The following is a 14125-nucleotide window of genomic DNA, read 5'->3' as shown; positions in this document are numbered from 1 at the left end:
CCATTATATGTTACTTGGCCTTTTCCTCTTGCAGCTTTTAGTATTGTTTCTTTGTTCTGGATACTTACGATTTTGATTATTATGTGGCAGGAGGATTTTCTTTTCTGGTCTAATTTATTGGGTGTTCTATAGGCCTCTTGTATTCTTATTGGCCTCTCCTTTAAGTTGGGGAAATTTTCTTCAATGATTTTGTTGAAAATATTTTCTTGGCCTTGGTGTAGGGAATCTTCTTTTTCCTCTATTCCTATTATTCTTAGGTTTTGTCTTTTTATGTTGTCTTGAATTTCTTGGACAGTCTGTGTCAGGAATTTTTTAGATTTAACATTTTCCTTGACAGATATATTTATTTCTTCCATTGTATCTTCCACACCTGAGATTCTTTCTTCCATTTCTTGTAGCCTATTGGTTATGCTAACATCTGTAGTTCCTGCTCTCTTCCCTAAGTTCTTTCTCTCTCCACAATTTTTTCCATATATTTTTTTTAATTTTTCCAATTCTATCTTCAGGTCTTAAGCTATTTTGTTGGTTTCCTTCCCCTGTCTGACTGTATTTTCATGTTTTTCCGTCAATTACTTCAGCTGTTTGTTTGAACAATCCAATGTTTCTTTTATTTCATTTAGCGATTTAAGCATTTCGTCTCTAAAGGCCACATACTTTTTGGCTGCAGCTTCTTCTATTTCTTTTCGTATTTTATTTGTTTCCTCTGTTATCATCTTTTTGAGCATAGATGTTAGGTCGTCTCCTTGAATTTCATTTATGCTGGGCTGTCTAGGGCCCTGGATATTTGTCCCTGGATAACTGGGTTCTGGAGATGCCATAATGCTCTGGCTTTTGTTGGTTGAACTTTTATGCTGTCCTCTACCCATTGGGCTATCTTAGTTGTTTGAATTTAGTTTCTGGTTGTTCCTGGACTCTTGTAGTGGAGAGAATCCCTTTGATAGGAAGATGGTTTTTCCTCAAGGAACTCTCCCCAGCTTTTTGGGTACAGTCCCTGTATGTCAGGTGTTTTTCAGGAGTTGCTACAGCTCACCTCAAGCATAGAGACCTGGGTGGTAACTGTGGTCCTGATTAGTCAAGAGGGCTCTCCTCTCACCAGGAGAAGTCCTGGAGACAGTTGCCCTCCTTCTGGGTTTCTTGCTGTAAATTTAGTGATCAGCTGCTGTAACCTGTGTGTCCCATGGTTTGGTTGGTTTTGTTAGGGATAACTGGTTGCCCCTTGGAGCAGTATCTGGGGGTTGATCTCAGGGTTCCCGATCTTTTGTAGGTCTGAGGTTGGGGCTCTGTGCCCCAGAACCCAACAGGTAATCTGTGGCGGGTACGTATAGCTCTGGTGTCTTGGGGCACTCAGTTCTGTCTGTAAGGAGTACTTGGTACAAAGCAGGGCTCTGGGCTGGTGGAGTGTGTGCCCACCTGCTAGTCTGTGGGAGCTGAGTTTCCAATCACTCTGTGCTCCCTGTTTGGGCTCAGATCTGTGATGGCTGGCCGTACTCACCTGTTTGCAATCTGCAGGCTGCTAGACTTTCCCTAGGTGACCCCAGCAGCATGGTTTCTTCCTTTTCTGTGGGGTCCTCTCTGGACAGGGGTTCCCAGTCCCTGTTGTACTGTGGTATGCAGCTTGTCTGTATGCTGAGCTGAGTGAGCAGCTCTCTAAGCTCATGGCAGGAGATCAGCTGTGGTGGCGGCAGAGACCTTCCAGGGAAAGACTGGGTGACCTGTGATCACACCTGCAACTTTGCTTCCCCATGGGGTTCCCCCCACACCTGGGACTCCCAGTCTCAGGTACCCTTGTGCCCATGGATCAGCCTGGGAAAGTGATTGGGAGTCTCTCCGGCTACAGCCCGGAGACACAGAGCCCGCATTACCCAGGATTTCTTCCGGGTTCTGGCTGGGTAGCCGTGAGTGGACCCAACCCTTTCACATGCTGTGGGAGCCTCCCCTCACCTGGGAAACAAGATCGATGTAGTTTCAGGGCCCCGAGTTCAGTCTCCTGGTCTCTGCAAGGAAAGTGTTGCCCTGCTTCTCATATGTGCTGTTCTCCTTCTCAGATGTGCTGTTCTGCAGGCGCCACCATCTTGGCTCCCCCAGGGCTAAAACTTTTAGGGAGGAATAAAATCTGTGTAGCTGCTGTGTTGAAGGAGGTCATCATGGTTTCCTATTGCACTACACTGGACTATACGTGAATGTAAATGATTCTTACTTCTACAGAAAGACTTACAAATGGCTTAATTATTTTGAGACCATATTCATCAGAAAAAAGTGAGTTAATTCTTTTTTCATAGGATCACAAATTTTGTGGGTCTTTTCTAAAAAACATACTTGATACAAAATTGTAGGCCTTTTCTGAGGACTGAGGTCTGCAATTCAATTCACTGAAGCAAAAGAAATAAGGTAACTTTAGGAATAGAGGAAGACCTGGTCCCATATGAGAAAGAAAATTTTGAAACCTAGTTCTGAAAAGGTGTTGGTTTTCCAAAGGTATGGATAAGAGTTGGTAAGTGTGATTCAACATTCCCTTTGAACATGGGTCTCCTGCTACCTCATTCAGGTAGAGAAGTTCCCATCACTGTTCTTACCTTCCACTTTTCTATAGATTGGAGAAGTTTTATATCTTGTGCTTAGTTTGGAAAAGTTCAGAAAACAACCTAAGCCATCTTAAAACAGCCTCAGAAGCTGTCCATGGCTTCTTCAGGTGTCTTTATGTGTCTGTATATGAGCAGCAGCTAGAGATCCACATGATTTCTAGTCATAAGATCATTACACAGGATCCTAATTGTAAAAATACCTCATACTTTCTGGAGACTGTAACCAGTGCAGAGCAATGGGAAGACACCAAGGCTTGAATTTTTATTCTTTAGACTATATATGGTGGTTGTAGGTAATTCAAAGACACAACAGCATGCTTGAGAGTTCATGAATTTATAGTGAAAGGAATTTCACAGTATTATTCAAAGGAGCATATCTAATAGTACCTTGAAATGAGAGTAGTGGTTTCCTGTGGTCAAGATGATGCTTTAGATTCCCCCTTGTAAATCCACATTGTTAATGGAGGAAAGAACTAAGGCCTCCCCTATATCAGGCTAGTTGTCATGACCACCTCAATAAACAAGGGAAGTTTTAAGGTACCTTGGAGACAGGGGTGTTCTGAGAATCTCTTCTAAGAATGGAAAGTTATGAGACCACATTAACAATGGAGTATACACATGTCTTGATTGGGGTGATTAGCACCATCCATATTTGGCAGAATAGGAATATCAATTCACCTCTGCTCAGATGGGAATTTCATGAGATATCTTAGGTTTTTGAAGGAAGTGTCTGGTTCTGATTACTAGCTTCCAAGAATATCTCCTAATACAAGCATGCACACATTGAGTGCATTCTTTAAGTCTCTAGGCTATTATCATAACTATCTTCCAACATGGTAAGTGCTTCTACAAGAACTGATGATGTCCCAACTTTGATGCAAATGGCATGAGATCTGATTTCCAACTTCAAACTTCTGCTCTATTATCTAATGGTAGTAAGATCCAACTGGTTGCCTATAATCGCAGATGGGGGTGGGATGATAATTCTGAAATACTCTTATAAAAAGTGCTGTGTGAGATGCATGAACAGAATGGAATCTCCAGCAATTCCTTAGTTATATAATGTCTGCAACCTCATATTGAAAAGGATGGATGTCCAAGATATCCATTTTACACAGAGTCTAATTTGAGAGCCAACTCATTCTGAAGAAACTGAATGTTTGAAATATTTTGTTGGATTTAGACAGACAGTTGGTCCACAAACTTATTCAGAAGATATGAATGTATAATACTGTTTAGTGCAGAGTGTGATGAATAAGGGCCACTTGTTCTCAGAAGAAAAAAAATTTAATAGGGTAGCAATAGGACTATAGATGTACCACATTAAACAAAATAATATTTTAGGGCCCATGCCCAGATGACATGGAGGACAACCCTAGCCCTACAAAATATCTGACATTTTGTTCAATATTACAGGAAGAAATATGCTAACTTCTGGAAGGAGGAAAAAATCAGACCCAGTGCAAGGAAAGAAAACAGGAAAGAAACACTATCTCCTAAGCAGACGGTGCAGGTCCCACACATACTACAGTGAAGTGAAAGTCCCTCATAAATTACACGGGGGTGGGGGACATTCCCATCAAAGACCTTTCAGAATTTTATATCTTCATAGTTTGTGTTAATTCTGGGAGGATAAGGCAGCAAGTTATGCCTTCTTCCAAAGGAGTGGATGACTGACCCTGACTAGCTTGCTTCCTCTAGTTTGCATTTCAGCAGTCCAGATCCAGGCAGAAATGTTGAAGTCATCCATTTCTATTGAATGACTTGAAAGAAGACTGAACAGCTTCTCTGATTGCGAAATTTGTGCTATGAAAACTTAAACCAGATAGTACTGGAATTCCTGAATGTTTATATAGTGATTCTCTCATGAAAATGAAAACGACTTGTTTGGTATAAAACTGGATATAGGTGAGAAGTTATGATTCTTGAGGAGGAGATTTGTTTGGAGGAAACACAGCACAGGAATTTAGTAGAACTTCTTAGGTAGAAGATGAATCTCTTAGATAACCTTGGAAATTGGAAGAAAATGCAGTAATATCTTATGGGGTACAAACATTGTCACAGCTGGGAGTAATGCTATATTCTGGGACACTGGGGCATACAACAATCAGCACACTTTGCTCTTATAATTATTTGGTAACCCCTGAATCTGTTTCCTTCACAAGCCTGTCATGAAAAGCAGAGGCCAGATCAAAAAGATGGGGTATCTCATTTAAGGTGATAATCTGAAAGGTAGAAAGTTTTCATTGAAGACTTAGATATTTGCAGTCATGTCCCAAGACTGTTTGTTCAGTGTAACCTTCCTTAACTTTGTTCTTTTGGGCATTCCAAACCACCCAAGTCATAGGGAAGATTTTTAGAACACCTAGAGGTTTCTATATGTGGAAGTGGATTCTCTGAGAAAACCATTGATACTGGGTGTTGATTTAAATTTTTGTTGAGAATAGATGAAAATCTGAGTGAGTTTTCATGACAGTGGCCTGGTCTGTAGCTTCCCAAAGCAGAAGATTTTGTATAGATCAGCTAAAGTGAAAAGGTGTGTACAGAGTTTGCATTTAAAAAAAATAGTTTAGCCAAGTTCCTTGACAGATTATGTATTTAAGAGTTTCTAATCAGCATCTTATTGGAAGCTTTAGTTCATCTTTGGTAGTATGACAAACCTTGGAAAAATTTATTTAGAAAAAAAGTTCTAAAGTTTGATCCATATTTTCAGGAAGGAGAATGGACCTACTCAAACACAATGCATGCTGAAGCCTACTTTGGACAAATTGACAAGTTCTTTGGTTCTGTAGAAAAAAAAGGACTGTGTGAGACAGCAAGTGGGGGAGATCAGTAACCCATTTGTCAGAGAGACTAATGTTTGGCACATGAAAAATCCAAAGAAAATTGACTACCATAACTCATAGCCTCATATTCTAAGTCTTCTTCACAGTCTATGAATGCCATGTCTTCAGCTGAATATGCAAAATATCAAGCTTCAATATCAGAATTGATAAACAGCTTGATAGGGTGTTTTGGAATGCTTGCCTCATCAGAATTGTGTTGAACCTACCAAATTAAGTGGGACTGATAATTTCACATCATATCTGGTGATTTTATTCAAAGGGGATGTGTTTCTAGAATTTGCCTCTTTTTTTTTTGAAATCTGTGAAAATTATAACAAGGGCTATTGCAGTTTATTCAGGGGTGAAGCAACCCTGTTCCTTTGCTCTGAGGATAATATTATAAGAGCCCATTGTGTCAAAGGCAACATTTTAAGGACTAGTTAGTCATCTGGAGATATAAAAGACTGAGGTTTGCAAAGGAGAAGGATCATTGGAAAAATTGGGCAGAGGACAATATATCCCAGTTTACCTTCCTAGAGAGTGGAGGTCCAGGTACTCCATATCTCCATGTATGTAGAGAACTGGAGAAAATCCCTAACACTTAGTAGTCCACTATAGGCTTGGTAGCAAACCTTTGATTCTTCTGACAATTTAGATAATAGGACCAGGATCTGTTCCCTACTTTAACTTAGGATAAGCAGTACCTGTGTGGGCATGGAGAATAGGTACATTTCTGGTGACCAGTATAAAGACAAATGGCCTTAGACCCAAGAGAGATTTGTTTTCATTGATAAACAGGACATGAATCTAGAGTATTCGGAGGATTCTTTGGTTGGCAAAAGTTAATTTCTGAGCCAATAATGGGAGAGGGAGAAGCTCTGGTCTCTCTTACTTGACTGGAAAACCTGAGTTGGCCATGAAAAGAAAGAGAAGCTCCTATGTTTCCTTGGCCACAGAGAGTCAGTCTCAAAGGACACTTCACATTTAATGTCTGAGAAACAACCCCTCAGTCACATGGTCATTTCTGTAGCTAGATATATCATTGGACCATGGATCTGACAATTCCAGTCAAGTGTGAGGACAAATGAAAACTTTGTTCAAAGACAGTACAATACAGCAGCAGCACCAGCATAGATCACCTCCTTGACTGTAGTCAGGGGCTACTCTACTAGTTAGAGAAAATAAATCCAAGGATCTCTTCTGAAACTGTTTGAGGACAGTGTCAGTCCTTTGTTATTCATGGGTTATATTAGTTCTGAGGGGGCATATCTAAATATTAATGGGGTTATAAGCTTAGGGATGTGAATGTTCCTTGTTTTAGAATATAAGTCTCAAGCCTTGTTATGACTTTGTTGAAATTCTACTGCTCATTGATTCTAAAAGTCTTATATTTGACAGGCCCTTGGGACTTTGGTGAAGTCTTAGGCCCCTTAAGCTTCTAATCATATGTGTCTGGACAACTTGAGTCACTGAAGATGGCAATTATAACCTTTTTTCCACACCCACTCCTGTGTTGCCAAATTAACATGTCAATAGATTGTGGTACAGGGTGGGAGACATACATTCTTCAGAAATTCTCTCCCTGGAAGGTCCCTGGCAGACTCATCCTGCCTGGCAAAGGGACATATTCTGAGATTTCTGTGCTTTTCTGGTGTGATTTTGAGAATGGGATTTTGAATTATTATCTTTCTCTGTGACTCCTGAAACAGCACAACTAATTTTATAAGGAAATGTATTACTAGTAGATTATTAAAGCTTTAATAAAAATAATATGTAAAAGCAATAAGTTTAAGAAAAGTAGTGAATTAGATTTAGTATTAAAAAGCATTAAGTATAGTGAAAAAACAATGGGTTCCTTCTTAAGAAAAAGTAGTTTCCCCTTCCTTCAGTGCCTTGTTTCTAGGGAAGATTATAAACCTTTTGCAGAACATATGGGAGGATGGTTAACAAAGGTGTGACTATATTTTGATATAGAGAAAGGTTTTGGCAGGCATCTGACTTAGCTCCTGACTTTCCTCTTCACTGGTCAGCAAAAATGAAACTACCTTTGAGGTTTCTTTTTCTTTGTTTGCTTTTGATCCAAGTTTTTAGGCCAAGATTTCTTGTGGGCACTGCTTTATGTTTGACTACATTTTTGAGTTAAAATGTAAATTTTGTATTCTTGGTAAAAGTCTGAATGTGCGGGGAAGTATGCCAACTTAAGGTGCTTTTTGTGAAATCAATATAAAAGTACTAACTTTTATATTGATTTCAGTAAAGTGCAGCAGATTCCAAAGCCTCACTGGTATCTGTCTGTGAATTCATTGCCAAAAAAATACCTTCCTATCCAAAGCCTTGTTCTCCCATGGGTGCCAGGAGCATGACTGGACCGGTATGTGACACCTTGTATAACCTAGTTGTGCAGTGTATGTTTGAGGACCATTTGGGCAGTGAGTGATTGTATGAGGTTCCCTGGTTTTGAAAGGAAAGATGTGTGTATGACCTGTTGAACACTGGGGAACTGTGAAGACCATGATATTAAGAAATCAGATTTAAAACACATTCCACTTATTGATGAAAACTGTGATATATATATATATATATTTTTCCCCCTAGGGAGATAATACTGATGATACTTAAGTTATCAGGGAGAACTCTGAAGGCTCCTGAGTCTAAAGGGACAAGTCAGAAGTCCTCTTTTCCCATAGTAGGTTGGATGATCTGTGATTCTAAAGTGCTGAGTTTGAATGCTGCTCAAGAATTAGTGGCTGACATATTGATTCCTGGATTACAAGGCATATGCCTGAAGCCCTTTGAGCTCTTTGGGGGTTTGAAAAAGTTAAATCCCTCCTGGGTCTGAAGGAATAAGTATGAGCCCCTTTGTCCTATACTCAATTAGGAATATTCATTGATAGAATGAGAAAGTGTTTGGTACCCACAAACAAACAGTACTTGGACAACTATGTTCCTCAGAAAAAGTCATACTTGTTAGGGAAAGCAGAGCAAGGACAATATTCAGTTTGGGGATTAGAGAAGAACATTTCCTGATCTGATCTTCATGGGAATCTAGAATGTCCATATATTGTAAGCCTGGAAGATCAGAACTATCTCCAAATGCAAGGAGGCAGTTTCCATGTAGGTTGAATAAAAAATTCAGCTGAAAAGTGACAAAAAAAAAAACCCCACAAAAATTACATGGCTTCTTCTTTTCTGCTGACGAAGTAAGGCACACATTCTGGGTTTGGGGCCCTGCTGACTACTCTAAACCACTGACACATCAGGCACATTGTACCTGTTCATTGAACAGAGGTCATGAGGTCAGTGGATCAGAATGAAAAACGCTCAGATAACCTTAGTCAGAGGGAGTTGTTTTGCCAGCCATTAGTTTTGATGAAGTATGGCTAGAGTCATACCATCAGAAGTAGCATAATTAGTCTTTCTGAGGTATAAATTCCAGAGCATTTTCATGTAGGTAAAAATTGTGAGTTCTTCTTCATCAGTGTGTAACAACAATGTTGCCTTAATCAGAGAGCCTAACCAATGCTTCATTGTCCATCTGAGGCTTCTAGGAATAAAATAGATAGGTGTTGCTGATGCTTGATAAGGAGGAAATGTTTTAAACTCCATTGTTTATATGGACATAGTGTGAAAAATTATTTGGCTGCCTATGTTTTTGCATACATGACATGGTTAAAATAAAGAGGGCCCAGGCTCCCCTCTTCTAAAGGTGGGCTGCTTTAGAAGTTCCATTTGACTGAACTGGAAGATCTGATTCCTCCTTGTCCATAAGGGGTAGGCTGCAAGCTTCCTAGAGTAGAAGTCTAAGAAGGTCTGATATGCTCTTGATTAGAGGATACTTATTTTCTGACAGCCCGTTTGTGACAAGTAGTGTTTCTGAGGCTTAGGTTGTAATGTGGGTTAAGTAAGAGGCTCTCTCTTTCATATGGAAACCTTCTAAGGATTCCTTAAACACTGGGACCATTGCTGATGTCACTCTTTTGAAAATAAAAAAAAAGTGAGATGCCATGTTCAGACTGAGAAGGTATGGTAACTTCTTTAGGAGAGATGTTAGTACTCCAGCTCAGTTTTTGCAATGAGATCCTCTTGGGTCTGTAACACCAACTGTGAATATTTCTGTCCTCCAAGGACAGAAGGATTACACAGAAGGGCACCATATTCATCCAAGAAGAATGTCTGAGTATCTCATGGAAAGAGGTAGAATGTCTAAGTTTCTCTTCATGAATTGGAGTAGTTTCAACACTCTTCTATGCAGAAATGGAAAGTGTTATGCTGTCTTTTTCTTTTGGTTTCTGGCCCCTTTTGGCAGATGAAACATGTCTAAGCCCTCTCTTTGATGAAGGGATAACATTGCAGTACACACATGAATTGGAATCTTGAATGTCTGGTTTGCCAGAGAGGTACTCTGTTGATCTGTCTATCTATCTATCTATCTATCTATCTATCTATCTATCTATCTATCTATCTATCTATCTATTTATTTCCTGTATATTTGGAAGGTGTAGGGCTTCCTTAGGGAAGGGGAGGACTTCTGAAATACTCCCAATAAGATTTTGAGGATATGCAAAATGCCATGGCAAAAGCTGAAATGGAAAGACAGCCACTGGGATCAGTTTTAAGTCTTACACACCTTTTGTAAGAAACGTAATTCCTTTCTCCCATTTTGGAAGATTTGAATCTTTGGCAATCTTTTGAAACTTCATCTGACTGCACACCTTTTGATCTTGCATACTTCTTCAAATTAGAATGTCTGGTGCCACCTCATGTGGATGGAGATGGTCAGCATTTGATATATTCTTTAGGAGATGTACTAGAACTGAATGTCAATTCTAATTAGGTTGGGAGTGACACACTCCTTCCTTGAATTGATGTAGAACTTCAGTCCTTTTTCACATACTTGGGAGGTGTGAGCCTACTTAAGCAAATATATTTTAACCCATTGAGTTCTGAAAAAAAATATCTGATAACCCCTTCAGGAAATTGCATATTTCTTAGTATTCTTGTGGAAGAATTAGAAACCTTATGGTTTATTTTGGTATAAGGGAATGTCCCAGACAGTCTTCAGGAGCAGTGGGAGGAATAAATTCTCCCTGTGCACAGATAGACAGTCCCAAAATAAATTTTGAAAAGGAAGGTTTCTCAGTTTCCTGGGTAGATGTACCTGAGTTCTAGAGGCCCTGGGGATGGTATACAATGTCCCAGAGTTTTTGTAGAACTGTTGATGTTCCCAGAATCTCTTGGTCACAAACAGAAAGGCCCAGCAAACCTTCATGATATTTCAAAAGTCCCTGAGTAACTGGCACAGATGGCACAGATTCCAGACTTTGTGAAATAGATTCTGAAGAATGGTAATTGACTTGGGTAAATGACAAAGTTTCTAATATCTGTGGAGTAAGTGGAAAATATACACTGAAGAATTTGGAAGTCCAGCGGAACCTTGTGCAGATAGTGTATGTTCTATCATCTCATGGGGAACACATGATATATTTAGATTGCTTTTGATACATAGTGATGTTTTTACTTCCCCAAGGGAAGACTCAGAAAGTACAAGATCTGCTGAGTCTGAGGATGAACCTCCTAAAACCTCTTGTTTCAAACAATGTCCTACAGCTTCTTTGGATGACAAAGGGGAATGTGTGATCCTGAGAGCAGATGACAAAAGGTCAGGAGATTATCAGGTGCCAGATACCTTTGTGTAGACAATGGCTTTCCTCCCTCATTTTGCTGAGGTTGTGAACCTTTGCACTGGAAGAGATTTTCTGAAAATATTAATCTGTTAGCAAAGTTCTTATGAGCCATATTTGAGATGGAGCAGGTTTCACAGACACTTGGGCAGATGTGTAAGAGTCCAGAGTTTTCTTGGGCAATATTGGTGGTATGAGTATCCTTTGGTGAGATATAAAAGGCCCTACAGCACATTGAACATTTATCAGTGACTCTTTAATGAATTCCAAAGTTTATAGAAGATGCCAAAGATTCTGAAGCCCAATGCACAATTTGTGAAAACCCTTGTACATTATACTGAGAGCAATTGTCCCACTCTTCTTTGGGTATATCCCGCTAAAAAGGACAATGGGTGAATACAAAATCCCCTGCATTCCATTCCTGAGATAATGGTTCTACTAGAGTCAGTTGGGCTGGAGTAGCCATTTTCACCTGTCCTTTTGGTAAGTAATGTACCGAGAACCTGATCCAGATGGCTTAATTCCCAGAAACTCTTATGAAGTTGGTATAGGTTTTAGAAAATCTGGCACATGATGAAGATTGTAGAAACTTCTTTGAAGATGTGAGAATCCTGGATCATTTTAGCAGGATGGGGCAGGCCTCACAACATTGTAGAGGGTAGAAGCAAAATGTCCTAGAGATCCTGAAGCAGATAGAAAATTTGCTACAGGCTATGAGCTAGACAGAGCAGTTTTGAGTTCCCCATGGGGAGTTGGAGGCAGCAATTTCAATGGCCTTTGACAAATTGGCAAAATCCCACACTTTCCAGGGAATTAGACCAGAGTCCTTGATCATCATGAGTATATGGCAAAGGTGCTGTATTACATTTCAAAGTGGGTGAATATTTCAAAGCCCCTCGGGCAGATGTGCATGTTCTTTGACCCAGTAAAGATAGGGGATTTCTCTGAGACAATGAGACAAGTAGAGATGCTCCTAAATCCATTTGGGCAGAGGAAGAAGATTGTAGAGTTCCCTAACTCCCTGGTAAAGAGTTGGATATACCTAGCCTGAAACCTGCACAGGTGGAAACTTGCAGATTCTCCTTGGAAGACAGGAGAGGTTTTACAGCATCTTGAATGGCTAACAAAGGTCTTAAACTATTTAATATATGGAAATTTTTCATGTCCCCGAAGCAATGATGTAGGTTCAAGAGTCCTTTGTCCTGATAAAGAGATTACCATGTTCCCTTTTGAAAAATTCATAGATTCCTGAGCGATTTAAACAGATGGACATGTATGTTGATACTTTTGGAAATATCAAAAACACACAAGAAATCCTTGTGAAGAAAGAGGAGGTCCTATAGCACCTTGTTCAGATAAAGAAATTGACACATGACCTTTGGAAGAAAGCATAATTTCGAAAGATTGTGAAACTGTTGTATCTGCAGGTGGAAAAGTTGGCCAGACTGCAAAGACACATGAGGATCCTGGCAAGAAGGACAAAGTCCTAGAGTACCTTGTGAAGGTGTGTAGAGACCAAAAGTGCCTTCTCCTGAAATGAAAAATTCCAAAACTCTTAGAGATGAAAGTAATGAATTCAAGTTTTCCTGCATAGAATGATAATTGCCCCAGGAACTTCTTCATATCTGCATGACTTACAGCAGCTTTAGAGTTTTCTTTTTTTCCACACCTTGTGATAATGATGATGAATATCCTAGAAGATACCACTGTGTGTCAGTACTTTTAGAAACCCTTGGGCCAATTTCTGTGTTTCTTCCTTCTTTGGAGCATGTTAGGTATAATCATGAGTCAAGAGAATATTTGGTATATTCACATATGTACTATATGCAGAATAGGACTGTGTGTCTCTACCTGGTATGTGTTGGAGGTTTTGAATGCCAATGGCAGATTGAAAGAGTCTGAGAGTTCTGTGTGTATATGTGGTCACTCTCAGATTGCCTTCTGTAGATAGACAGGACCTATCTGTAGATAGAAGGTCCTTGAGCACAATGAGAATTTGCTTGACTCCCTTGTTCTAAGATCATAAGTCTCAGAGGCTCTGGAGCACAAGTTTAATATACTGGAGTTGCTTCTCTTGATGAAGAAGGCTACAAATTTCCTTCTATAAGTAGTGATTGTATATGACTCCTCTGTGTAGATTGTTGTGTTTCTAGGACACTAGTGAAAGATGACAGGGAATGTTGACTTCCTATGAAAGATCTTGAAAGTTTCTAAAATCTCTGTGCAGATATCATAAATTCCAAAGGATCAGAAGCAGTGATCACTGGTGTTGTATCACCTGGAGTATGTGCTGCAAGTCCTCTTGGCACTATGTTGAATGGTTAAGGCTCTCTAAGTTGTGGGACAGATTGAGCCATTTCCATGTTTCCTCTGACATGTGACAATTGTCCAACTTTTGTTTCGCTAGGGTGTGATGTTTCCAGATTTTTTGAGGAAGAATCTAAAGGATCACAATGATTTTGGGGGAATAAAAATGGACACAGTGTGCTCTGTGCACATATGGATATTTCCTGTGGCCTACATACAAGCAGGAAAATGGGGAAGTTTTGGGACCCTGTAACACATGTAGCATATATTCCACTCCCTGGGGAAAATGGCAAATATCCCAGAGTGGGTTTTTTGTTTTGTTTTGTTTTGTTTTTTGTTTTTTTTTTTTATTTTTTCAGATTGTGAACGGTCAACACATATAGGGTCTTGGAGGTGAGTGTGACTCTGATCAGGGAGTCCCTTTTAGAGATAACAATAGTGCCAGAGGCTTTGAGAGGAAAGGAGCAAGTTTCACAGGCTCATCTGCTTCATGAGAGTTTCTTCAATTCCCTTCTGCAGATAAGGAAATTCTCAGAGGACTTCTCTCATATGGCAAAGAAACTAAGCACATCTGAGTATTTTGGGTAGATACCAGACATGTTGGAGTTGACTTTAAAGGTCTCATATCTGGTTCTGCAAATGGAGACTGTTTCAGTATGGCTACTGAAGATAAAAAATGCACTCCAGTGTCATCCCCAGATGGAGAAGAACCTAGAGTTCCTTGTGCAGA

Source organism: Meriones unguiculatus (genome assembly GCF_030254825.1).
Source record: "Meriones unguiculatus strain TT.TT164.6M chromosome Y unlocalized genomic scaffold, Bangor_MerUng_6.1 ChrY_unordered_Scaffold_23, whole genome shotgun sequence".
In the NCBI taxonomy this organism is placed as follows: Eukaryota; Metazoa; Chordata; class Mammalia; order Rodentia; family Muridae; genus Meriones; species Meriones unguiculatus.
The sequence above is the reverse complement of the archived record's forward strand: the minus strand, read 5'-3'. Positions refer to the sequence as shown.